General features: G+C 37.9%; 1 protein-coding gene across 7 annotated transcripts in view; it reads left to right on the top strand.

Moving 5' to 3' along the window:
* Window positions 1-25,441, top strand: part of RBMS3 (RNA binding motif single stranded interacting protein 3) — a 1,181,733-nt gene that overhangs the window by 252,477 nt on the left and 903,815 nt on the right. The gene's annotated exons all lie outside the window — the stretch shown is intronic.

Here is a 25,441-nt window from a genome sequence, read left to right as displayed (position 1 = left end):
ATCTTAAAATAAATATTACTATTATCCTTAGCAATGGCTAGGAAAGTGTGGGCAATGAAAAGTTCAGCTATGCAGACTTGAATGAATTGTTAATATTCATTTGCTTTCACCATGCCTCTTTTATAAAAATGAATACCATTTAGTGCTTCAGAGAGTTAGGCAGAGCCCTGACTGGTGTGGCTCAGTGGGTTGGGTGTCATCCCACAGACCTAAAGATTGCAGGTTTGATTCTTGGTCAGGGCACATGTCTGGCTTGTGGGCCAGGCCCCTGCTTGGAGGCCTGAGAGGCAACCAATCAATGTCTCTCTCTCACATTGATGTTTTTCTCCCTCTCTTTCTCCAGCCCTTCCCTCTTTTCTAAAAATAAGTAAAATCTTTAAAAGAAAAAAAGAGAGAAAAAAGAAGGCAGAAATTTTCTCTGCAGTCTTCTTCTCATACTCATTTGTTGAAAAAGTATTCTCAGATGCATCAATGCCATTTTAATTCTCCTTCAACATTTAGCTCAGATTCTAGCATTTAAGACACCAAAAATCAAGAGCTGCACTTTTTTTTTGTACTGTTGTCCAAAAAAGTGGTTTGGATACAGTGGAGGTAGTAACGGTCGCCAAATAGCCCATTTGCTTCCCTCGATTACAATTTCCTTCTGCAGTCCGATGGCGCTGTAGGACAAATTTCAGCCAATGAAATGTTAGTAGAATTAGCATGTTCTGAGGCAATAGAAAGGCCATGTGTAATTCTCCAGTTTCCATCATCTGACACAAAGATAGAGGAAGACACGTGTCCCAGAATGTGCAATTACAAGATGATAATCTCCACCCACCTCTGTCTGTGGGTGAGTGAGAGCAGCAGAGTCCCTTTCTTGTTAATCCATGATGGGCAGTAGAACAAGCCGGAAACACACCTTTGTTGTTTTTAAGGCGCTGAGATTTGAGGTTAATTTGTTTCTGTAGTACCGTCCAACCTCTTGTGACTCCTATAGGAGGCTCTAACATTCCATAAGCTCCATCACATTGACCCCGGGCCATTCCACATCAACCTGAAATCTAAATAAAAATAATGTGACTACTTTGTCAACAGAGCTTCAAGACAGAATTTCTGATTTATTTTCAAATTAGATTTATATCCCTAAGTCCCTCAATAGAGAAATTCTTGCAACAACACTGTTTATTTACTTAGGTACTTTGAGAATACTTGACACTGAAATGTTTCTCAACTCACTTTTTTTCCCTTCATTTTTTCATAGTAATTTTATAACAAGCATTTAGTAAAATAATTCAGTAGAGGATTTAAGAATATTTATTCAATTAACGTAATATCAATGAAAACATGAGTTAATTTTTTTTACTTTTAAAAAGGATTATTATTAAATTTCCAACCATGTATAAAAGTGGAGAGAATAGTGTAATACTATGTAACCATTTACCCAGCTGCAACAATTTTCAACGTACAGGCAGTTTTTCAAACAGATGTTTTGGCTACATAACATTTTATTCTGTTTGGATCATCTTTTTAAAGATAACCTAATAATTGCGCTTTCCCCCCACCTACAGAAAAGATCCAAATTTTCAACAAGCAGATGTGCTTTGTGGTTATGATGGTATCTTCTGTATTTATTTCCAATTTTGCTCTGTAGGAATAACTTCAGAATACTTTGTTAGGAATGGTGTATTTATAGGGTGACCATTTCTCTGTGTTTGATCAGGCGAACACAATTTACACTTATTCTTTTGGGGTAATTATTAATAGCGCTCCTTTCATTCTCAGAAGTATCCTGATTTGGATAATAAATTGTATGGTCATCCTCATTATTCAACGGATGTGCTTTTTCCCTTGTGAAGTCTATCATGTTTTTGCTTTCTTACATCCTCCAGACCTGGATTCTGCATCTTGCATTGTAAGGCCCAGACAAGTCGTAATGGATGATGTCTTATTTCAACCGCTGTGGGTGCCTGCAATATCTTCAGTGTTAGAAATGTCTTTGACATCTATAATGGCCTACGTAGGACCAACTACATAATTTCTGGGGTCAAGTGCAAAATAAAAAAAAAAGAATTTCAAGATGGTGATGGCAAAGCATTAAACCAATTATGGGCCTACCGTCCCCTCCCCCCAACTCGCACCCTTCACCTAGTTCCCCGTGTTCACCAATTTCAACAGGCCTGGTTAACTTACTCTTCAGTCCCACTCTATGGAGCTGAACACTGATCTATCTGCTGGCTATTGTTACCGTCTAATACAGTGGTCTCTAACCTTTTTGGCACCATGGACCGGTTTCATAGAAGACAATTTTTGCATGGACGGGGGGGTGGGTGGGGTGGTGGAGCCAGGGGACAAGAAGCAGAGCTCAAGTGAGCGAAGCTTCACTTGCTTGCTCGCTTGCTCGCTTGCCCGTCTGCCTGTGCTCCTGACCGCCTGCGGCTCATCTCTTGCCCTGCAGCAGAGTTCCTAACAGGTACCAGTCCATGGCCTGAGAGTTAATGAATACTAACTATTGATCAGTTGTAAAGCCAGAATTCTAACACAAATTTACTTGATTTCAAAGCAAGTGATCCTAACTGCTGTTTTGACTCTTAGTCTTAATGGCCTGGCTAAGTCCTGGCAGAGTTCACACCCTGGCCCAGGGGTCTAAGGAAGGAATTTAGTTATTAACGGACAGATGAGCAGGAACCAAGATGCATTTGGCTACTCTCCATGTTCTCCTCTGTCACCTGGAATTTCCCTCTGACTTGTGCGCTGCCTCAAGTGTACCTTCTCCTTGCCTACATCCCATCTCCCTAATTACTATATTTACCAAAACATGCCTGAACCTGAACTTCATGGATCTCCTGGGCTAACCTCTTGATATAGCTTAGTTTTATCATCCCCTCTTCAATTAACTTCTCTGTCTCACTCATTGCATTGTGGCTTGAACCTGAGCTGGTTTCGCCCACAAATATTTGGAGTTAATTGGAAAACATGCAGACTTTTAAGGGGAAAAAAATCATGCACAATCATATATGTTGTTTTCTCCTGTGCCAATTATTTTTCTTTTATAGAGTTAATTTCCATCTTTTTGAGGTTCTCTAGTATTACTGAATATTTTATGCAACCAGCTTTTCTGCTTTAAGAGGTGGAACTGAGAAAAGGAAAGCCTTTGTGCACCATCAGTTGAAATGCAAATTGGTGCAGCATTATGGCAAACAGCATGGAGGTTGCTTAAAAATTAAAAATAGAACTATCATATGATCCAGCAATTCTACTTCCGGGTATTTATCCAACGGAAACAAAATCACTATCTTAAAAATATATCTATACCCCATGTTCAGTGCAATAGTCAAAACATGAAAAAATCTTGTGTCCAACAACAGATAAAGAAAATATGGTGTGTGTATATATACATACATTGGAATGATATTCAGCCATAAAAAGAAGGAAATCCTGCCATTTGCAACAACATAGATGCACCTTCATGGTATTGTGCTGTATTATTTAAAAAAAATGTGGAGCTCATGTTATTGCATAATGACCACCATTTCCTTAAAGTAATTTCAAGATTTGTTTCAACTCTAAAATAAACAATCTTAAGTAAGTGCTATCAGAAAAAAAGCTAGGAGAACTAAAAAGGCAGGGGGGAGAAAACAATTTAAGTAGTGCCAGTGATTCCACCTGACTGTCTCTTTAATAAAAATAAACTCTAGTGAGATGAGTTGATATATCTCCTGTTATTCAAAATATCTCTGTTACTATAAGCCCCTCATGACGTGACCATCTTGCTGTTCTGTATGTGATTTTACTTTTCAGAGATGTACATTTTTGTATAATGTGACTCATAGATGTAAATCATCCATTATTGGATGCCAAAAGGAGCAAAGATCTGTTTTGTCTTTGGAGGAAAAGAGGTGTTGAATACATTGGGAAATATGTATTGATATCCAGTGTGATGCCTTCCTAAAGGACTTTTAAGTGCAGTTTTGATGACATTCATTTTTGCTTTACACGCTATGTGTAGAACTCAACCTTTGTTAAAATAGGACACCACTTACTTCGTTACAGACATATTTATCCAGTTCAAAGCACCCACTTGGACTAAAACTCCTTTGAGTTCTTTGGAGATAACAACTGATGGAAGAAAAAAGTCACTGATAGAACTGTGTTATTTTAGCAGCCAAATATTCCGTTACTCTGTTTAAGGAGTAAGCTCAGATTTCTTCTTGATTCTTTCGTGTTATTGTAAATAATGGGATTTCTGTAAATTTATTAAGGTGTACCATTAATATTGAACTGAAAATGCTTGGAAATGTTGAGGCTCTCATATTCTTTCTATAATATTTTTGTTTATTTCACCACAAGTGGAAATTCTAAAGTGTCTATTAGTGGGCATGCAGTGAATGGGACTATTTATTGGAGGATTAGTGGGTATTAGAGGCCACTTGATAGTGAATAATGTATGAATAATTGTTTTGCTGTGGGTGGAAGTCATGAGTTGAAGAAGAAGAGACTGCTGTATTTTTCTAATATTGACACTTTGATGTTAGCCAGAGTACAATGACCTTCTCACCTTCACCTTAAGGGAGGAATGGCTACATCAGTGTCAGCGATGCTCCTTAAGACAACCTGTGCACCCTTGAGACTTAAGAGGGTCTGCAGTGGAATAAATGGAGAGACTTCTTGATGTTTTTGGAACTGTGGAAAATGGAGTAAGTTAGGGAAACCAGGAGTCTTCCTTCACTATGAATCTACTCGACAGTATACATACCCATTAACAAATGAGGTGAGAACACCTGCCAGTATCAGGCAGGAGGAATGCTAGAAAATAAAGGCAATAAAAGCCAGGCAGTTGTTCTTAGCAATTTGTGATTCAGTGGCAAGGGACTTGGTATCTTTCTTCTCTGGTTGCTGATTGCTGCCTGGAGAAGGAACAGTGGCTTCATTGGCTTTGCTGCTGTACTGCGCTGCAGTCTCTCCTCAATCACTGTTGCCACCTTCTCAGTGGTGCCTGATAGAACTATTTATTTCATTATGGCTGCAGAATCTCCCAGTGTGTCTCTTGGGAATCTGGGAAATAAGATAAAGGATTTGGGTTCAGAATGATATGATCAGTCAAAGAAGTCTTTAGTTCCATAGTGAGATATGGTTTTATAAGATAAATATGTTTGTCTTTATAAGATGTGTGTGTGTGCATGAAAAATCTTTTATACCTGGTGGTGGAGGAGAAATGATGTGAGTGCTGGGCTTTTCATTTTGAATGGGAATTCTTACCACAATAATGGTTAAGAACTTTGACAATGGATTCATATACCAAGTATGTCACTGTCTTGATCTTGGGAATCCACTGAATCTCTCGATGCTTGTTTTTTTGTTTTGTTTTGTTTTTTAAATCTGTAAAATGTTGAAAATGTAGCTAACTCATAAGGTATTGTGAATATTAAATAATACAATAGTACTAAATTATAAAATAGTCAACAAAAACCCTAGAATTTTAGTTTTCTCTGAAAAGCATGTCATAGTGATAGCTAAGTCATTTCTGTAATTTAACAGTGAGCTCATAGTGCTGTGCTCAAGAGTGTGGTCTGAAACATTGCTTATGCCTATAGAACTAATTATTCAATATAGACAGTCTGAGGTTTAGACTAGCATGCATTTGCCACAATTCCAGGTTGCACTGGAATCAATTTATTAATCCAGATAAAGATGAATTTTTTTGATCCCCAGGTCAAAATAACTGGGCACTTAGTATGAAGGTTATACTAGGTCTGACCACTTTCCAGAATATATCTCCAGACTAGTGAATTTTTGGTTAGTGATGTTTGTCTCTGTTACTGAGAAAGGAATTGGGAAACTCTAAGCTGTTAAGTAAAACTCAGTTGATGCTCAGGATACCTAGAGGAAAACTCTCCACCCCAATATTTATTCTACTTCTTAGAACTTATATTAAGAGAGTTAGCATTTCTCTTCATGGTCAAGGTGAACATTATGACTATTATACAATCTAATTAATATAAAACATAGTAAATTATGTTTACATCTCACACTAATCATTATTTTTCCAAAAAACATTTGGAAGAATTTTTATTAGTTTGCCTTTGAAATCCATTGACTTCAAGAACAAATACCATTTCTGAGGGGCTATCATTTCTCCACAATTATTGTGCATACATGAGCATTCTTGCAAAGTGAGAAAAATTGGATCTATAAATTGTTTTCAAATGCAATGACATTTTATGAATACTAAATTTAGCTACTGATGAAGTAGCTGATTTTAAGCTTTATAGATTTTTTTTTGTGGTCTACATTTTGTAGATTTTGTTTTATAGTTTTATTTTTATATATTGAATCTAATAGCTTTGTTTTTTTTCAGTTTTCATATTTTTATACAATCTTAGAAAGGTCATAAGCCCTGGATACTGTCTATTGCTCTTCATGGAAAAAAATGCCCCTGCTGGTGACCTTATTAAGAAGAAGACATGGCCTTATGCTTATGCAGAGAAAATTTAAGTTGAAGGTTAAGCAGTTTGGACCATGGTAATAAAAACTAGGCGTTTGGATATGTTTTATTTTTTATGATGTTTGTTTTAATGCAGGCCAGTAGTCCCACTGACCTTTAAAATTTAGGATTTTTTTATTTTCAGAAAGTAAAGGCAACATATATTCCATATACTTAATAACAGTCCTATAAGGGGCTTAAGAAGCACCCTTAATAAGTCCCATTAGCATTTCCTCAGTGAAAGTTCTGAATATTCACCAAATGGGACTAAGTAAATAAAAAAAACTTCAAATTATTGCAGTCCAGGTCAGGTTTATCTATTCATGTCAGATGAAGTTTTGCTGCCAAAAGACTTATGAAAAAACTATATTTTCTCAGCTTTTTATGTTTTGTAATACTGTTGAGGGATTATAGACTTATGTCCTAAGGTAATTATTAACATTAGCTAATTTTATTTGGCTTGTGAGACAAAAAAGGGAAGATGTTGCCATCTTCATTTTATGACTGGCATAACTGGGATGTAGAGCAAGTTAATGACTAGGTGATAGAGCAAGTAACTGGTGAAAGTGCAGGCGATACCAGGGTGTCCTGTTTCTCATCCCAGGGATGTGTGCAAATTCTTCATAGTCTTCTTAGTTATCTAAATGGCTGTTCACTCTCAGGTTGGTTGGCCCGAGATAGCAGCCATTTCTCTAGATGGGCCAGGCCTCCAGCACTTCCCACCTAACAGCGCTGTGTGCAGTTTCATGAGCTTTGATGCTCGTGGGTACTGGTTGTGTAACTGTTCTAAAGAAAAGCTCTAGTACTTACACATCAAAATATACATGTATGACATTTGTTGAGATGAACTAAATTAGGTGTAACTCTTCCTTGCCAGGCCTTTTTGCTAGTGTTTTCCTTTCCTCTCTGTGCCGAAGTCAACAGAACTGAAGTTCGCTTCCTGCTGTATCTCCACCCAGCTCTTAAAAATTTCCTGCTCTGTTTCGCTGGCTCCGCACCTGCCAGTACCCATGGTGCATTTTATTGCTGCAGCTGTTTGATTTGTCTATTTTTGTCAGCACAAAGGTTAGTCTCAGAAGTGACAGCTTAAAGTAATTCACCTGATGTAGTCTTCTTGGACATCTGAAACTTGAATTATTTTCACAACACCTGGGCTCACTCAGAAGCCTATTTCATTGCCTGTGCTGTCTTTAGCAAAAAGCCCACTTTAAAATTCAGGTTTTCCCTTCGCATGAAGGCATTCATTTTTTCCTTTATTTGTGTGTTCATTCAGGAAGCATTTATGAAAAAATTAGTAGTGGGCTAGTTGCTAAGAAGGCCTCACGAAGATCATTGGACAGCTGTCTTTCTGGAAATACAGTTGGGGAAACTATGCTTTTCTGCACTGACCCATTGAAATCATTGATTAGCCTAAACATTCACAACTTTCCAATAGAGTGAGCCAAAAGACATCATTTTTTTCTTTTTTTACAGTCACACAAAAGAAGGCAGGCTGGGTAGTTAAATGTCAGTTAGCAGCATTGGGTTTAATCACATGTGCCTTGGCTTCAAAATCTGGCAAACAGTTTACTAGGCTGGTTGATTTGGAAAAGTTACTTATACATGGTGTATATTTGTGGGTACATTTAAGAGCCCTTCAAATGTTGGTTCTGTTGTCTATGAAATGAGGGTGATAGTTTCACTGAAGGGCATGATGAAGATATGCATATATGTTAATTGAATGTGTTGGTGATACAAAGAGTATCCACCCCCTCCACCCCCCACTGCCCATTGCTATCTTCTGAGCTATTTTGTTATAGCTCCCTCTTCTGTCTCTCAATGAGAATATTTTTTTTTCTGTCTTTAACAAGAAAGACAATATTATTTTCAGGTATTAAAAACTTCCAGCCTAGTTTAAATTAAAAATTTACGTAACTAAAAGAGTGGGAGAAGATTAATTTCAAATATATAATATAAATACATGACAAATGACTTATATCCAGAATATATAAAGAACTTCTAAAAATCCGTGAGAAAAAGACAGACAATACAAAAGAAAAATGAGCCAAAGACTTGAACAGACTCTTCACAAAAGAGGATATCCCAGTGGTTAATAAACTTAGGAAAAGGTGCTTATTTCATGAGTCACCAGAAAAAAAGCAAATTAAAACTACAATGAAATACTACTAGATAGCTACTAGAATAACTAAAAAGATGGAAACTTCCATGTATTGAAGATAATATGGAGCAAATCAATTTCAATTGATTGCTGGTAGGAATATAAATTGATTTTTTTCAACTTGGGAAAACTTTGACAATATCTATTAAAACTAGACATAAGCATACACCATGACCCAGCAAATCCAACCATAGGTAAGTGCCCAAGAGAAATGTGTACGTGTTTTCACAAAAGGCATCATCTGGAATGTTCATAGCAGTCATATACATAGCAACCCCAAACTGGAGTCCGTCTGAATTTCTGCACAATCAAATATTTTATCACAGTGCAAATCAGTGATCTACAGCTCTAGGCAGAAACATGGGTAAATCTCACAGCACAATATTGAGAGAAAGAAGCTAGTTCCCAAAGACTACATATTCTATTATTTAATTTATTCAAAATACCGAAACAGAGAAAACTAATCTCTAATATTAGAAGTCATGGTTTGGGAGTGTATTAATTGGAAGGGGGCAAGAAGGAAATTCTTGGGTCTTTTGTTTCTTTTAATTTAAAAAAAAAATAGTTGTCCAAGTACAGTTGTTTCCATTATCCAGCCACCACTTTCCTCTGCCCCGCCCTCAATCCTGCCCACCTTTGGCTTTGTCCATGGAGACTCTTGGGTTTTGATTAGCATACTGGCTGTGTGGTGTATTCATTTCGTAATACATGATCGAGCCATATATTCATGATATCACAATTTTCTGTATGTTAGTTTTCAGTAAAATTCTCTTCTTTTCCCCACATCTCTGGTATATTCTTTTTGCTTATCCTTCACTTTGCATTTCTATACTCCCCCATATCACCTACCATTCTTATTATATTACTGTTATTATTAACACTTTCTTGAGACTTGGGATTCTTCAGTCCAGAAGCCCAAGGAGCCTTGTGCTGGGGTAAGCTCTTCTTTGTCCTCCTGTCTGCCCAGCCAATGCCTTGTGTATGCAGGCAGAGCTCTCTCTGCAGCCCTAGCCCCAGGTCCCTAAAAAGCCACCTTAGGCTACAGGTTTCTTGAGTTAACTGAGGCTACCAAACATTAAAGTCTTAAAGATTGAGAGGTAGATGGAACAGGTAAGTTCACCCCATCAACAAAGCCAGAAATTACTCCCAAATAGCTCTATACTTTTTGTCCCCATAATTTTCTTAGAATTTCTATGTAGTGTTATTTAATTCTTCCGATCTCTTTCCCTCCTCCTTTCATCCTTTTTTTTTCTTTCCTTACATCAAGGATTTGATTGTCTATTATGAAAGAACTAGACAGTGGACTAAGTGTAGAATATACAAAGATGAATAAACCATAAACTTGAGCTTCAAAGTGCTAACTTGCTTTTTTATTACTAAAAAGTCTTTTGGAAACACATGCTAAACATAAAATTACTCCTGTTAACCTCTTTTGAGCAAATGGTCACCTAAGGTACATCCTCAAAGGACAACATATTTGTGTGCAAAAGACATAAAATTGCTGTTGGTAGGGAAGACAGCACATAGGATATTAAAAGGCAAGGTAAACAAAGATTATAACTTTAACTCAGTGCTAGCTGGAGTCTCTTGGTTCCTTAAAATTTAGATAAAGAATCAGTTTCCTGACTTGTCAGAATTAATTTCAATACCTAGGTTATGGTCTTTAGAAGTCTCAAGCTCTTCTTAAATGTTCTGTTTCTCTGTTCCTAAGAGGCAGGAATGGAAATTTTTGTTCTCCATCATGGAGTTAATACAAATGTGGGACTTCTTCTTAATCGTCCTTCTAAAATAACTACAGAAAGAAATTTTTTATCTGTTTAAGGATCATGGGGAAGGGTTGCATTCAATACCACAGAGCAAATAGCTAGACTATGCTAATAAAATTCTACTAAGTTATTACTTTTATTTTTTTTAACCACTGCCTTGATTATGTAGTATTTACAGCAGGTTTCTTAGCAGCTGCTTGGCTTCTCTGTGGGCCAAGCTAAAATCTTCTCCTTGTCTCATAGTGAGAATTTTATCACTCACCTTTTGTGGTGTTGGTTTCTGCCAACTCACATGCCCATGGGTTTGCACACTTTTATACCAGTGGTGTTATTTTCCCCAACAAGAATATTCTCCTCCTTAAGTGGAGTTCTGGTACCCACTCTTGGTTATAAATGGTTCACATTCATACCTAGGATAGTAGCCAAATCCAGCTTTGGAGACAGTTTTCTCAATCCAGACTTCATTCTCTACAAGCAGCAACTTCATAAAACATCCTCAAAGGGAATCAGGGAAGCTGAATTTGATTAAATAAGGCCTGGCCCAAATTTTCTCAAGGATTATTAGAGCCATAAGAGTCAGGGATAAAAATATCAAAAAAATTGTTGAGAAATGAGAAGGAGAGTGGCTTTCTTCTTCACGTACTCTGGGGAATGATTTTGGATTTTTGCATTTCTAGTTGCCTCTTCTTGAGATGCACTCCAGTTACTTCTCTGCTTAGAAATGTTTTTCTTCATCCTTTGGGCATTTCTTCAGTTATAAACAACCCTGATAAACCTTTTAAGCTTATCTACAGAAATTTAATCGCTGTCTGCCATGATTTCTTGTAGCGCTTCTTTATCTCTAATAAAACAGTTATTTCAAGGTAGGTTGACTTGACTTTGTGTGACTGCATTTCCTACTAAATTGTGAATTATTTGAGATCTCACACAATGCCTGGCCATAGGATTTGTTCAGAAGTAACATGTGTTTCTTAATGTGATTGGTAAAAAAGGGTTGATGAAGAACAGGCAGTTGTGTTGATCGAAACATAAGTTTGCCCAGCATGTTAATATTTTGAAATGATCAGATGTAAGCTTTCTAACAATTAAAGAAGACATTTTAGCAATATATAAATATCTTGTGATAAAACCTAAACATTTTGGCAATGCACCTTTCTTTGTGCAAGAAATACATGAGTTAGTGCCTTCAAGCACTGCTAACCTTCTGCTGCGTTGTTAGGAAAGACTGCAAGTACAGATGAAGATTTTTCCAAAGATATTCCTCTGGTATTTAAGATAAAATATCATAGGTATAGAAGGTACTACTGGACTTGCAGGGGAGGGGAGACCCTTCCTCTGTCATCTTAGGTTCTGTGGTTAGGCCTGAAAATTAAACTGACAAAATACAGATCAACAGGAGAAAAGCATACCAGTTTTATCTGATGTTAATATTTTTATGTGGATGAAAGCCTTCCTAGAAATGATCACCTGAAGAAGTGGGTATGCCTGAGAGCTTATATGCCATTTTAACAAAAAAACGGTAAATTGTCACAATATGACAAGACAAAAGGAAAAAGGGTTTGGGGTAGGGGCAGTGTATGTGGGAAAGTCACTAAGAAATATATGGGAGAGACTAATGGAAAATAAGGATTATTTTAGTAGGTTTGTTCGTACAAATTCTTCATGACATCGTTGTCTCTGGAAATGTTTACTTCCTGGTGTAGGGAGGACACCTTCTTCAAGGGAAATTTTATGACCTGATTTTAGGTAGAAAGGGGGCAGTCAGAGAGCCCTTCATGCATCTGCTCTTTCTCAAGGGCCTTCAGCTCAAGACAGTCAATATTCCAATGTGGCGTATTTTGGGGTGGCAAAATCTCATTTCCTTCAGGCTGTGGTTGCAGTTTTGCTAAAGTTGGCCTCTATTAAATGTTTTAAGGACCGATGGTCTCCTAGGAGGAGATACAGAAGGGAATGCAAACTCTAAGGCATAGGGCTTGCAAAATATGTAGGCTCAAATGATTGTAGAGATCTGTGTTAATTTTTTATTAAGATTATTAATGTGTGATAAAATTCTAATTCAAAGTTTCATAAGTTTTTTAAAAAAGATTTTATTTACTTATTTTTAGACAAAGAGAAAGTGAAGGAGAAAGAGAGGGAGAGAAACAGTGTTTGGTTGCCTCTCACAACCCCCCAGCTGGAGACCTGGCCTGCAACCCAGGCATTTTCCCTGACTGAGAATAGAACCAGTGGCCCTTTGGTTCACAGGCAGGCACTCAATCCACTGAGCCACACCAGCCAGGGCTGAAAAGTTTCACAATTTTGATTGCTCTACCTGAATTCTGTTTCCCATAAATCTGTTAATTTTCACAGACAGGGCTTTTCAGTAAAGTAAATTTAATGCTAGGGAAAAGAAATGCATGTATTTGCAATTCCTAACCGAAAGAACTTCTCAAAAATATTTTCTAAATGGGAAGGGATTGTAACTCTGGGACTATGACATTCCCAGAACTTTTTACCTGAGTGTCTCTTAGTCATAGCTGAGCTAACCTTCTTTCAGATTCCTAAAGAATTATCCATCTTGACTGTCCCAATTCTTTTGTGAAAGAAACCATTTTTCTTTCTCATTATGCCTTACATCTGCTCCTCCCAACACAAACGCTTAATTACCTGTGTGTCTATTTTTCCCATTAGACTGTGACTTCTGCCAGACCTAGTACCTGCTAGATGCGCCCCCAAAGCAAATTGTTGAATGAATGAATGTTGAATGAGTGTTTCATTTTCCAACCTAGCATCTTAATTTCTCTTGAGAGTGATAGAAAATGACAAGGTTTATTCATCAACAACCTTCTCTGATCCCACGGGGAACCTATTTCTAATAGTATCTTGCAATTACTTAACACTAAATATGTGTTAATTGCTATGATCACCACAGCTACCATAATCAAGGAATATTTTTATTATCCCCATTTCATAGATGAAGAAACTAAAACTGAGAGAGATTATGTAATCTGCCAGCATCAAGCAGCCAATAAGAAGAAGATGTGGGGTTCACATCTGGGTAGCCTGATTTCAGATGCTAGTTTTTAACTGGCATGCTACGCTACCTCCAAATTTCCACCAATTATTTCCCTGTCAGTGTGTGTATGAATGGTGTGTTTCATCACAACTGAAACAGTTAAAGGAGTTACAACATTGAGTGACTCTAGTATGCCACCCTCACTGGATGTAATGAAATACTCTTTCTCTAGGAGGAATAAAGGACTTATTTTAGCCAACCGTATGTAGACTTACAGGTTCTTCCTTCTTATCCAGCATTGCGGTTTGCCGTCCTTAGGTAGCCCAGCCACTTGAACCACATCACTTTTCTAGTGCTTAAAAACCACTGATTCCTCTACCTCCCTCCTCCTCAACCATTTTATGGACGTTTTCTTTGCTGGGTTTTCTCTTGCCTGGCAAAGTAATAAACTCAGCAAATCCCCTTCCTGTCTCCTCTCTCCCCACCTCCTACCCCTTTCTCTTCCTCCTTAAGCTCTTGTGGTCTTGGATTTATTCCTTGATAAGGTACATTGCTGTGGGAGAATATTCCAGAAGACTATTCACCACCATTAGATCCCAGATTGCAGATCTAGAAAGTTTACTCTTTTTCAATCTCAGTTAAATAATTAGCAAAGCTACTTTTCTTTTGAACTACCATAAACCCTTATAGATGAAGACATAGTGGTAATTATGTAAATTAGTGACAAGACGACATAAGATAATGCTCTAAAAAATGTGGCATCCAAATTCTGCATAGGAATTTACAATAATAAGAAGCAGGTCAGCAAGATTTTGCCTAATGGAAGCCCCTTGGGAGCCTGTTCTCAAGGATAAAGAGGAAGGACTCAGAATTAGTTTAGCAACGGTGTATAAATCATTTCTGCTTCAGGGTGTAGTGGTGCTGAGGATATCTGAAAATAGGTTATTGTCTTCAGGAAGTTAAAATATCCCCCTGACCCCAAGTTATCCCTCAAGTCGTAACCCCCAAATTATGTGGTTATTCCAGTTATTCTCAGAGCTAACTTTTTATGCCTAAACTTCAATTTAATTCCTTCCCAAATAATTGAAAGGCCAAAGTTTGTTAGCCTGTGTTCTTAAGGTTTACTCTACTGTTACGTGGAAAGGAGAGCTTGTGTGCTCATGACAGTAGGAAGGCATGTGGGAACACATGTGCATGTATGCTGATAGGTGTGTGCAGGTTTCTGCATTCTTTACAAAAGTATTCACATGAAAAAGAAGAAAAATAGGGAAGTACAGTTATATAACTCCCCTTTGCATATTTTAAAGAGGTTTTGTTTGCTTATTTGTTTTCTCTGTAGATCTGAATTAATTGTCTTGTGATGGGTATTCAAAGTTATTTTGAACTGTTTCACTGAATAAATGAGTGGGAAGAGCAGGAAGAGAGACAGGTAGGGATAATCTGTGATTTTGTGTGAAACCAAAAGGAAACTTTAAAGATTTTTCTCTAATTTGGGAAGTAGAAGGAAATGGTGCCTTTTACAATGAACTATTCTTTGAAGCTGGTATTTCAGAGATTTTTTTCTCCTTTAAATTGGGTAATTTATAAATGAATACTCCCAGAAGAACTCTTAAAATCAAAGAAAAAATATGCTGCTTGAAAATTGATTTGTCCCTAGTACATTTTAGCCTAAATATTTTTTCTTGTAATTCATTTTCAAATAATTTTCTGATAATTACTTGATTTTAAGGTTCCATATGCTAAAAGTCAGGAATATGCAAATAATGTATATGGGAGGAATGAATATGGTAAAGCATCTCTTGGGAAAATTATCAGCTGCATCTTTTGTATCTCATGGAAATGGATCCTTACTTCCAGTTACACTTATATACCTTAATTCTAGTATTTGGGTTGAGTTGGAAAAGGTGAAAAGCCGTGTTCATGCTGCGGCCTCTGATGGTCAGATGCTATGCCTGGTGCTTTCTTGATGTCTTTGTAGATCAGATTCAGTTCTCAAGGCAGCCCTGGGAGGAAAGCGGTATACTGATTTTACAGATGGAGACAAGGAGGCAAAGAGATATTGGGGAATTTTCCACATTCACAGTGTATTTAAATATAGCTTTTATGGCTCTTTCAAACTCCCCCTACTGCAGAGGCAGTTCTCAAACTTGAATGGCCATGGGAATCACATGAAGGGCTTACTAAGTACAGATTGCTCAGCCAACCCTCAGATTTTTCCCTTCAGTAGATTGGGGGTGAGGCTGAAAATCTGCATTTGTAACAGGTCCCCAGGTTATGTTGATGTAGCTGGTCTTGGGGCCACACATTGAGAACCAGTTCCTATAACACAGAATGGGTTCTTGAAATCCTTTTTCAATCATGCTCTATTCAAAAACAGTGATGAGAGCTTGAGTGAAATTTAGTACTCCTCTCCTCCTAAATTTTATTTCACTACTGTGAAATCTTGCATATGGGTGACCTGTCATGTTTTCTGCTCTTCAAGTGCAGTCCCTGTGCCCTGGAGTGTGAGGGGGTTTGCCTGTGGGCCTCAAAGCTACAAGATTCCGTAATTTGCTGTGTATAATGAGCACCTATAGTTTTGTGTGCATTATACATGGAGTTATGATACCCATTATTATACCCATATATAATGCACGTCCTTATTTTTCCCTCAAAAATTTGGGTAGAAGAGTACGTATTATACATGGCAAAATACGATAAAAGTATGCCTTTTCCAGGAGTGCCAGTTCTTGATGGTAAATAGTTGAACATGCTATTTTTATATTAAAACACACAGCTCTGTAATGGAGGAGAAAGACATGCACATGGATTTCTAAGATAAAACTCTAGATTTCAAAAGACGTTTGCCCCGATGAAAGATTGCTTAGACGTGCTCTAAGCCTCAGAGGCCACACACAGGCTCCCGTAGGGCAGTAAGCAGACTGAGCTAAGAAAACAAAAAATGGGTAATTTACATTGATCTTAAATACTTTCTTGAGATCGGAGTTTTTATCTCTGGACTGAAGTTCTGGTCTCCTCCCTGACCTTACAGTAAGCATTTCTCAGGGTTTAGCCTTCAGGACCAGGTCCATCAGCCTTTTTCTGAGGACGTCCAGAAATTCCAGCATTCGAGATCACATTTCTGTTTAACACTGGATGCCATGAACTTCAAATTTAAGGAATTTTTTTTAAGGAAATTGAATATATTTTAAACCTGTTGTCCTCATCGATATTCTATGAGGACAGTTTTTGGGGATTTCTTCCTTTACTGTGGGTACTAGAAAAATTTAGGATTCATTGCATGGATACAGGCACATACACACACATCAGCAAATACACACTATTCCTAACTCAGATGCTCATTTTCCTAGGCTGTAGTGGCCATTTGAAGTGAGTGGTTCTATTTTTTTCATGCCAAACATGAGCATGGGACCACAGCTATGAGCTCCTTCCAGAAAACCAAACAATGAATTCCAATAAGTACTGCTCCCATTTGAGCCAACTGAAAGTAGCATTCAACAAAAAGCATCCAGAATGAATCAACAGAAAGTGCCTGGGTAACGCAAGACTGCTTGTGTCTTTGATGACCAGGCAAAAGCTGTTACAGCTGGGCTGGGAAGTTCTGATTCATCTGCCACGTTCACCAGACATTGCACCTTTGGGTTTCTATTTATTTTGGTCTTTACAAAATTCTCTTAATGGAAAACATTTCAATTCCCTGGAAGACTGCAAAAGGCACCTGGAACAGTTCTTTGCTCAAAAAGATAAAAAAAGTGTTGGGAGGATGGAATTATGAAGTTGCCTGAAAGATGGCAGAAGGTAGTAGAACAAAATGGTGAACACATTGTTCAATAAATTTATTGGTAAAATGAAAAACCGAATGAACTCTTTGGCCAATCCAATACTAAGGGCAGTAGTACTCCTCTCCTCCTAAATTTTATCTCACTACTGTATTTTTATGGTTCACAAGCTAAGAATGACTTTGCAGTTTTAAATGATGAGAAAAGAAATCAAAGCAGGAAAATGTTTCATGACGCATGAAAATTATAAGAAATTAAAATTTCTATTATAAGAAGTACAGTTTTCATAAATAAAGTTTACTGGAATATAGCCACACTTAGTTTCTTATTTGCTATAGAAGCTTTCGGCTGTTTTCACGCTACAAGGGCAGAGATGAGTCATTGTGACAGAGGCCTTGTAGCTCACAAAGCCAAAAAGTTTTGCTATTTGGCAGATAAAATTTACAGATCTGTGCTCCCAAATGTACAGGAGACAGGTTCTTTCCTGCTTTTAGAAAAACTGTACGACTTAGATCCAGAATCAGACCAGTTCTACCCACAAAATAGGTTCACTCATCTGTCTTTTCCTCTCCAATAAAATGCTTTGGTAGCCAGTAGTTGTCTGAATGCCTAACAAATCTTTGTAACAAAACAATAATGTGTCCTTAAAATAAGGGCCTGGGCTCAGAATTCAAGGCTTCCAGAAACAGAGGAGGGAAAAGTACGTCTTATTCATTCCTGAACCAGTGTGTGTATGTGTGTGTCCTAAATTATCAATATGTCAGTATATTTTCTTGCCCTAGTTCTTAAAGTCTTTGCAAGGAAAGCCTCTAAGAAAACAAGGATGTATATGGGGTTTGCTCTTTATTCCATTGATGCAAGAAACTAAAGCTGGTAAAGAACTTAGTGCATTTCCCTAGGTAACAATGCTCATGGTGGCATCACCTTTGGACTTTTTCTCCTATGAGAAATAGACTCACTCACTCACTCACTCACTCACTCTTTCACTGACAAATACACGTCTCCATCCTTTGTTCTTCCCAGAAAGAAGAGCCTGAATAAGGGCTGGCATACAGCTAGTTTATTATGGAAAAAGGTCCAGGGAATGGGGAAGTGGAAGAAAAAGCAGGAACAGAGGAAAAACCAATGCGAGGGTACATTCTTTTTGAGTTTTTCTTTAAAAAAAGCTGAGTTGAGATATAATTCATAGAATGAAAAATTCCCCCATTTAAAATGTATAGTTTAAAAGGATTTAGTATATTCAGAAATGTGTAACCATTACCATTGTCAACTTTCAGAACATTTCATTATCTCCAAAAAATATTGTTCCCATTTGAGGTCACTTCCTATTTTTTCCTAACCTTTTCTTGAATCCTGGTACATTGGTGGTATACTTTCTGTCTTTGTAGATTTGCCTATTCTGGATATTTTATGGGAATGGAATTACATGAAGCTGTCTCCTTTCACTTAGCATGCTTTCAAATTTCATCATGTTGTAACATGTATCAGTATTTTGTATATTTTTGTTGACAAAAAATTTTTCCCGTGTATCAACAAACCACATTTTATTTATCCATTCACTAGTTGGTAGACATTTGAGTTGTCTCTACTCTTTGGCTTTAACGAATTACAATGCTAAGAACATTAGCGTAGTGCAAAAATTTTTGTGTAGACATATGTTTTCAATTTCCTTGGGTATATTTCCTGGAGCGGGATTGCAGGATCATATGATAACTTTATGTTTAACCTTTTGAGGAACTGCCACTCTGTTTTACAAAGTGATTGCACCATTTTATATTCCAACTAGCAGTTTCTCTGCATCCTTGATATAACACTTGTTTAGCCATTGTAAGGGGTGTGAAGTGGTATGACATTGTGGTTTTGATTTGCCTTTCCCTGATAGTTAAGATGTTGAACATCTTTTACATGTTTTTTGGTCATTTTTTATATCTTTGGTGAAAATGTTTATTCAGATCCTTTGTCCATTGTTTGAGATACTTGCCTTTTAAAAATTACATTGAAAAAGCCCTTTATATATTCTGGATATGAGTACTTTATCAGATAATTGTTTTGTAAATATTTTCTTCCATTCTGCGCAGTGCCTTTTCACTTTCTCGATGGTATACTTTGAAACACAAACATTTTAAATTTTGATGTAGGCCAGTTTACCTATTTTTAATTCTGTCACTTGTGCTTTTGGATGTTAAAAATAAAAAGGGTTTGCCTATCCCAAAGTCATTAAGATGTACTCCTTTATATTCTTCTAAGAGTTCCACAGTTTTAGACATTACATTTAGGTAGGTCTGTGATCCATTTTGAATTCTTTCTGTATGGTGTGTGAACGGGATGCTACTTGATTGTTTTGCATGTGCATACATTATCTGTAGTCTCAGAACCATTTGTTGACAGACTGTTTTTTTCTCCCATTAAATTGTCCTGGCTCCCTTGTCAAGAAAGAATTGCATGTACGAGGGTATATTTCTGGACTCTCAATTCTATTCCATTAGTCTATATTTCTATCCTTAGGCCAGTACCACACTGTCTTGATTACTATAGCTTGGTAATAAGTTTTAAAATTGAGAAGTATGTGCTATTGATTGAATATTTTTATCTCCCAAAACTTGTATATTAACTTCCAAAGTCCAAGGGATGGTATTTGGAGGATTGGCCTTTGGGAGTTGCTTAAGTCATGAAGATGGAGTCCTCATAAATTTGGTTAATGTCCTTATAAAAGAGATTCCAGTGAGTTCCCTCACCTTCCCTCCATCACATGAAGAGACAGTGAAAAAAAGGCCATCTATGGATCAGGAAGTGGGTATTCATCAGACATCGAATCTGCAGACACCTTGATTCTGGTCTTCCTAGTCTCTAGAGCTGTGAGAAATTCCTGTTTTTTATAAGCACTCAGTTTTTAGTGTTATGTTATAGCAGCCTGAATGGACTAAGGAAGACACTGTGAGTCTTCCAATGTTATTTGTCTTCTTTAAGATTGTTTTAGCTATTCTGAGACCCTTAACTTCCATATGAATTTTAGAATCAGCCTGCCAATTTCTTCTGCAAAGAAACCAACTGGGATTTGAGAGAGACTGTGTGGATTCTGTAGATTGATTATTACCATCTTGATACTATTAAGTCTTCTGATCCATGAACACGGATGTCTTTCTACCGTTTGGTTTTTCTTTAAGTTCATTGGACAATGTTATATCCTTTCCAAAGTATAAAATTTATACCTTTTTGTTAAATTACATTATTCCTAAGTATTTTATTCTTTTTGATGCTATTTTAAATGGAATATTTTAAAATTTTATTTCCAGATTGTTCATTGCCAGTATTTCAGAATTGTATGTTGTTTCTTTTGTACCATGAATACTTAATGAACTTGTTCACTAATTCTAATAGTTTTTTGGTTAATTTATTATAATATTTTTTATATAAGGTCATGTCATCTGAAAATCGAAATAATCTTACTTTTTTCTTTCCAATCTAGATATAATTTATTTTATTTTATTGCCAGAAATCCATGTCCAGCATCTTAATTTGGAATAGAAGTGGGGTCTTAGATACTGTTACATTTTTTTTTTCATCTTTTGAGATAATTATGTGGTTTTTGCCTCTTTTTTTGTTTGTTTGTTTTTAATCCTCACTTGAGGATATATTTATTGAGAGAGAGAAACATCTATATGAGAGCGAAACATTGGCCAGCTGCCTCGCAGGCACCCCAACCCAGGATCGAATCCACAACTTAGCTATGTGACTTGACTGGGCATTGAACCACAACTTTTTGGTGAATGGGATGATGGCCAAGCCAACAGAAGCACCTAGCCAGAGCTTTTTTCTGTTTTCATGGTGTATTACCTTGGTTGATTTTTAGATGTCAAACCAACCTTACATTCCAGATGTAAATCCTACTTCATCATGGTTTGTAATTATTTTCATATGTTGCTAGGTTTAGTTTGGTAGTATTTTCTTGATGATTTTTGCATCAATATCCACAACAGGTATTGATCTGAAGTTATTGCATGTGTGTGTAATGTCCTTATCTGGCTTGGGGGTCAGGATAATAACACTTCTTATAGAATGAATTGGGAAATGTTTTCTCCTCTCCTCTTCCTCCTCCCCACCTTCTTCTTCTCCTTCCCCTCCTCCTCCTCCTCTTCTTCTTCTGAAAGACTTGGTGATGAATTGGTATTATTGCTTCTTTAAATTACCAGGGAAGCAATCTCAAAGGGCGCATCCTTGGCTTGATCAGCAATGTAGGCTTGTATGGCTAGATTCTGTTGCATTTTTCTGAAAGTTCAAGTGGACTGTATTTTTGAATTTTCCACTAAAGACTAGAAAAGAGGAGCATTTACCTAGCACCAGCTCCCACCCCTTATTATTCAGTGATTTCATGGTAAAGTGTTAGCTCCCTTGCATTTCCAGAATTTCCATGTATGAGTGCCAAGTAAGTTCTTACAGGGGCTCCATGCTGCAGAGTTGGAGAAGCAGCAGCACCACTGAGGAGAAGAGCTATTCACAGAACTACATGTAGACACTTCCAGGGAGAAGTTTGTTTTTGCATCAATAGCTGGAGCAAATGGTTTGAGTAAAGATGTGAATTAGGGTACAAAAGTGACTCAATATAGTGCATCCATTGAAGCATGTCAGTCTGTTTGCTTGTGCTTTTCATTATCTTTAATCATTCACAGAGACTTCAAAGTTGTGGTCACCCCCAGATCTACAGAAGATTTAAACAGGAGGGGTAGTGGAACAAGCTTCAGCTTGTACTTCTGCAACTCATTCTGGGCCCTTAATTAATATTCATCTCCTTTTTCCATTCCTCATTATAGATTTTCCTCACCCTTACTTCAGCACTTCAGTGTGGATCTCTGAGTGACATGACTTCTCAGTTGTTTTGCCTTTGTTAAACTGTAGTTTCTGTAATTCCTCATTTACAGTTATTACTCAGTATGTAAGGATGAAGTGATGCCCCAGAGAACCCTCTAGGTTCCACATGTATTCTTTTCTGTCCCTCACTGTACAGAAGCAACTATCCTTCCTCATGGTAACAAGGTCAATTGCAACTGCCAATATAATAACTCCTTTCTTTGCTTGATGCTCTACAGTTATGAGAAGCCCTGGATTGCAAGGTGGAAATCGTAGGTTCAGATTTAGTGAAATCCAATCCAGTGGAGCCTGAAGTTTTAGGGACAAAAAGAATGAATTAAAAAAACCCTGGAACCTAGACATGATGAACATTGTCTATTTTACTTGTACCTCTTGCTTTTATTTTTGCCAGTTGATTCTGGCTTTTAAGGACATAGCATCATGTGCATCAGCCATTGCTTTAATACCAAATCCCAGAGCACAGTGTCCCAAACTCATAGGTTGTTGTCTCTGAAGTGAACCTCATGTGAGATGTTGGTGAGCCATTCCATCATGCCATTAAGCTGAATGCTTCTGAGTGATGTGATATATGGGTGGATCAGTGGATCAGGTGATCAAATGCCCATCCGTTGCACCTCAATCACCAGAAAGGGGGTCCTCCAGCTATTGATGATCAGTAGGATATGATGCGGGAAATTAGGTGTTCTGGAAGTCTTTGCTCGGTGGCGCTGACAGAGAGACTCTAGGTCAGAAAGGCAACCCTGTATCTGGAGTAGATATCAATTCCAGTAAGTAAAATTCCAGATAGAAGTTGTCTGATAAATCAATCTGTCAGTAAGTGGCTGGCTGGTCTCCTCAGGAGACAATGTTGTACTGGGAGTTCAGTATCAGCCTTGACAGGCTGAGCTAAAAGACATCTTATGCTCTGACTGGGGCTGTTTGACCCGCATGTAGTTTTCATTCCTGCCACCATGTCAAGTCTGTTCAAGGGCCCTTTGCAAAATCTCTGGGAGCAGTGGTTACTATTTAGCAAGCTTTAATATGAAACAAGCATGGGCATATTTTAATCCTCTGAAACACATTCACTCATATGCCTCTTCTCCAGTCTTCTAGTCTTATTTCTTCCAGGCAGCTGACCGATAAGATAAGCCCTTTGGCAATGCCCAAAATCATATGTTATTCTATGCTTCAGGTCAGGTCACTGCTTCCTCCATATGAAACAAATGACCACGTGTCCTGTTTTCATTTTTTTCCCTGGGAAGATTTCCCTTCACCACTTTCCCTCTAGACCAGCTACAACAGGGGTTTCAGTGTGGCAGTGTTTTCAGATATCCGCCATATAGAGGGCCGACCCATCAGAGAACGAGGTCTGAGTGTTTTTCTCCTTGCCGTTGAGCATAGGATCTATGTCCTCCTGAGGCTATACCATATGAGTTGAGAGAGATGGATCAGTATAATTCACGTAGGAGCTCCAGGTGTCTGGGCTGCTCTTTATGTAAGTTATGTATGCCTTCAAGACATGCTTGTGCCTGATCCTGAATATACCATTTCCATCCCATAACGGGTTGCTGCTGCAGCTATCCAGCACTATGATTTGATGGATCTGATAATATCAGTTCATAATGGGCAATTCCTGACATGTAATTACTTTGTGTCGTGTGGTCAGGACCTTAAGATGCCACTAGGGCACTTTAGCATTCAAAGGGTGAGTAGTTTTTTCCTGCAAAAGGCATGGTTTTATTCTAGAACCCAAGGGGTATGCACTTGACTCTTCTATTGAGGCTTGTCAGCAACAATAAACTGCCTTCTTATTCAACACGAATACCTCCAGCACGCTTATATCTGTTGGGTGATACAGGCTGAAAGCCAAGACAGCTTGACTGCATCCCGAAACTTCTGCAGAATCTTCTCTTGCTCTTAATACCACTGAAAACTGGCACCTTTCTGAGTCACCAGATAAATGGCTCAGGGCAATATTCCCAAGTGTAGTATAAGCTACCTCTAAAATTCAGAGAGACCCACCAGATGCTGTACATCATTTTTTTTTTTTTTTAGAGCTATGGGGTACAAGGTGTGACAACTTGTTCTTTACTTAAGAGAGGATATCCTGACATGCCACAGACTACCAGAGATCTATTCTGCTCCTAGGAATGTAGTATGGCCTATTAGCTGTAGTCACAGATCTTTGCAGGTCAAGATGCCCTGATTGCCTCTTTGGCTTTGCTTTCCCTCACAGTAGTTTCATCCATCTTGCCTCTGTCTGTTAAGTAATACCATATGGCCTCGGATATTGTGCAATCCCATTGTCCTTATTGAAGCCATAAATCCCAGTTCCACGTCAGCAGCTCCTACTGTTAACTCTATCTTGCAGAGTATAGCATTAGGAAGCTTCTTCAAGATGCTGCTGTTTGCTTCCCCTGTATAACTTTCAGGCCACACAATGACTCTATCCCTTGAGCTTATCTTTATGTTCAATCCTCGGGTGTTACAGCTTTTTTGAGCCTTCTACTTAAATCTCCCACCAAAACCCCTATAAGCCACTGGGAACCAAGTATTAGAGATGGTAGCTCCATCCCACCTCCCCAGCATGCCAAACTGTGGTTTCCCTGTATCGTAAAAATAAATGGTGCTTTGGGGAATCTCCCGCTTTTAGAAACTTCCAGAACAGAAACTAGTTGAGCCATCTATTGTCAGAATTACCTACAGTTTCAAAGAGGACTCATTTTATATAACTCCTCTCCCTTGGATGTAAGTACAAGAGGAAGAGAAACAACAATAATTCCATAGTGGTTCTTGCTCTGTCTTATTTTTCTGAAATTCTGTCTGTCTTCTTTCCTAGCTCAGAGCTTATTTAGCTCTCATGAGGTGTGTGTGTGGTGTGTATAGAGGTGTGATAGTCATTACTAGTGCTCACTAATATCTAGTTCTCTTTTCCTTTTGGGAGATATGTGAAACAGAACTTTCTAGCCTCCGTGAAGTTAGTCAGAGCTGTTTGGCTAGTTCTCACCAATGGTCTGTGGTCAGATATGATATATGTTCCATGCAAAGGCAGTGGTATTGCTAGTCTGCTCAGACTGCCTTAACAGAATACCACAGACTGGGTGGCTTAAACAATAGATATTTATTTTCTCACGGTTGCGGTAAAAAAGTTCTGGCAAATTTGGTTCCTGGTGAGAACTCTCTTCCTGGCTTGCAGACTGCTACGTGCCTGCTGTGTCCTCACATGGCCTTTCCCGTGTGTGTGCACGGAAAGAAGGAGACAGACTCCAAGCTCTAGTGTCTCTTCTTCCTACATTGGCACCATCTGTATCAGAGTAGGACCCTCTCCTTGTGACCTCCTTGGATACTAATTCCCTTCATGAATGTCCTGTTTCTAAATACATTTCCACTGAGCGTTAGGGCTTCAATATATGAATTTTGGGGAAACACAATTGG

The sequence above is a fragment of the Pteronotus mesoamericanus genome, unplaced genomic scaffold (genome assembly GCF_021234165.1).
Source record: "Pteronotus mesoamericanus isolate MK-2021 breed Mesoamerican mustached bat unplaced genomic scaffold, CSHL_Meso_final scaffold_54, whole genome shotgun sequence".
NCBI lineage: Eukaryota > Metazoa > Chordata > Mammalia > Chiroptera > Mormoopidae > Pteronotus > Pteronotus mesoamericanus.
Note: the sequence above shows the minus strand (reverse complement) of the source record. Positions and strands in the feature narration are given on the sequence as shown.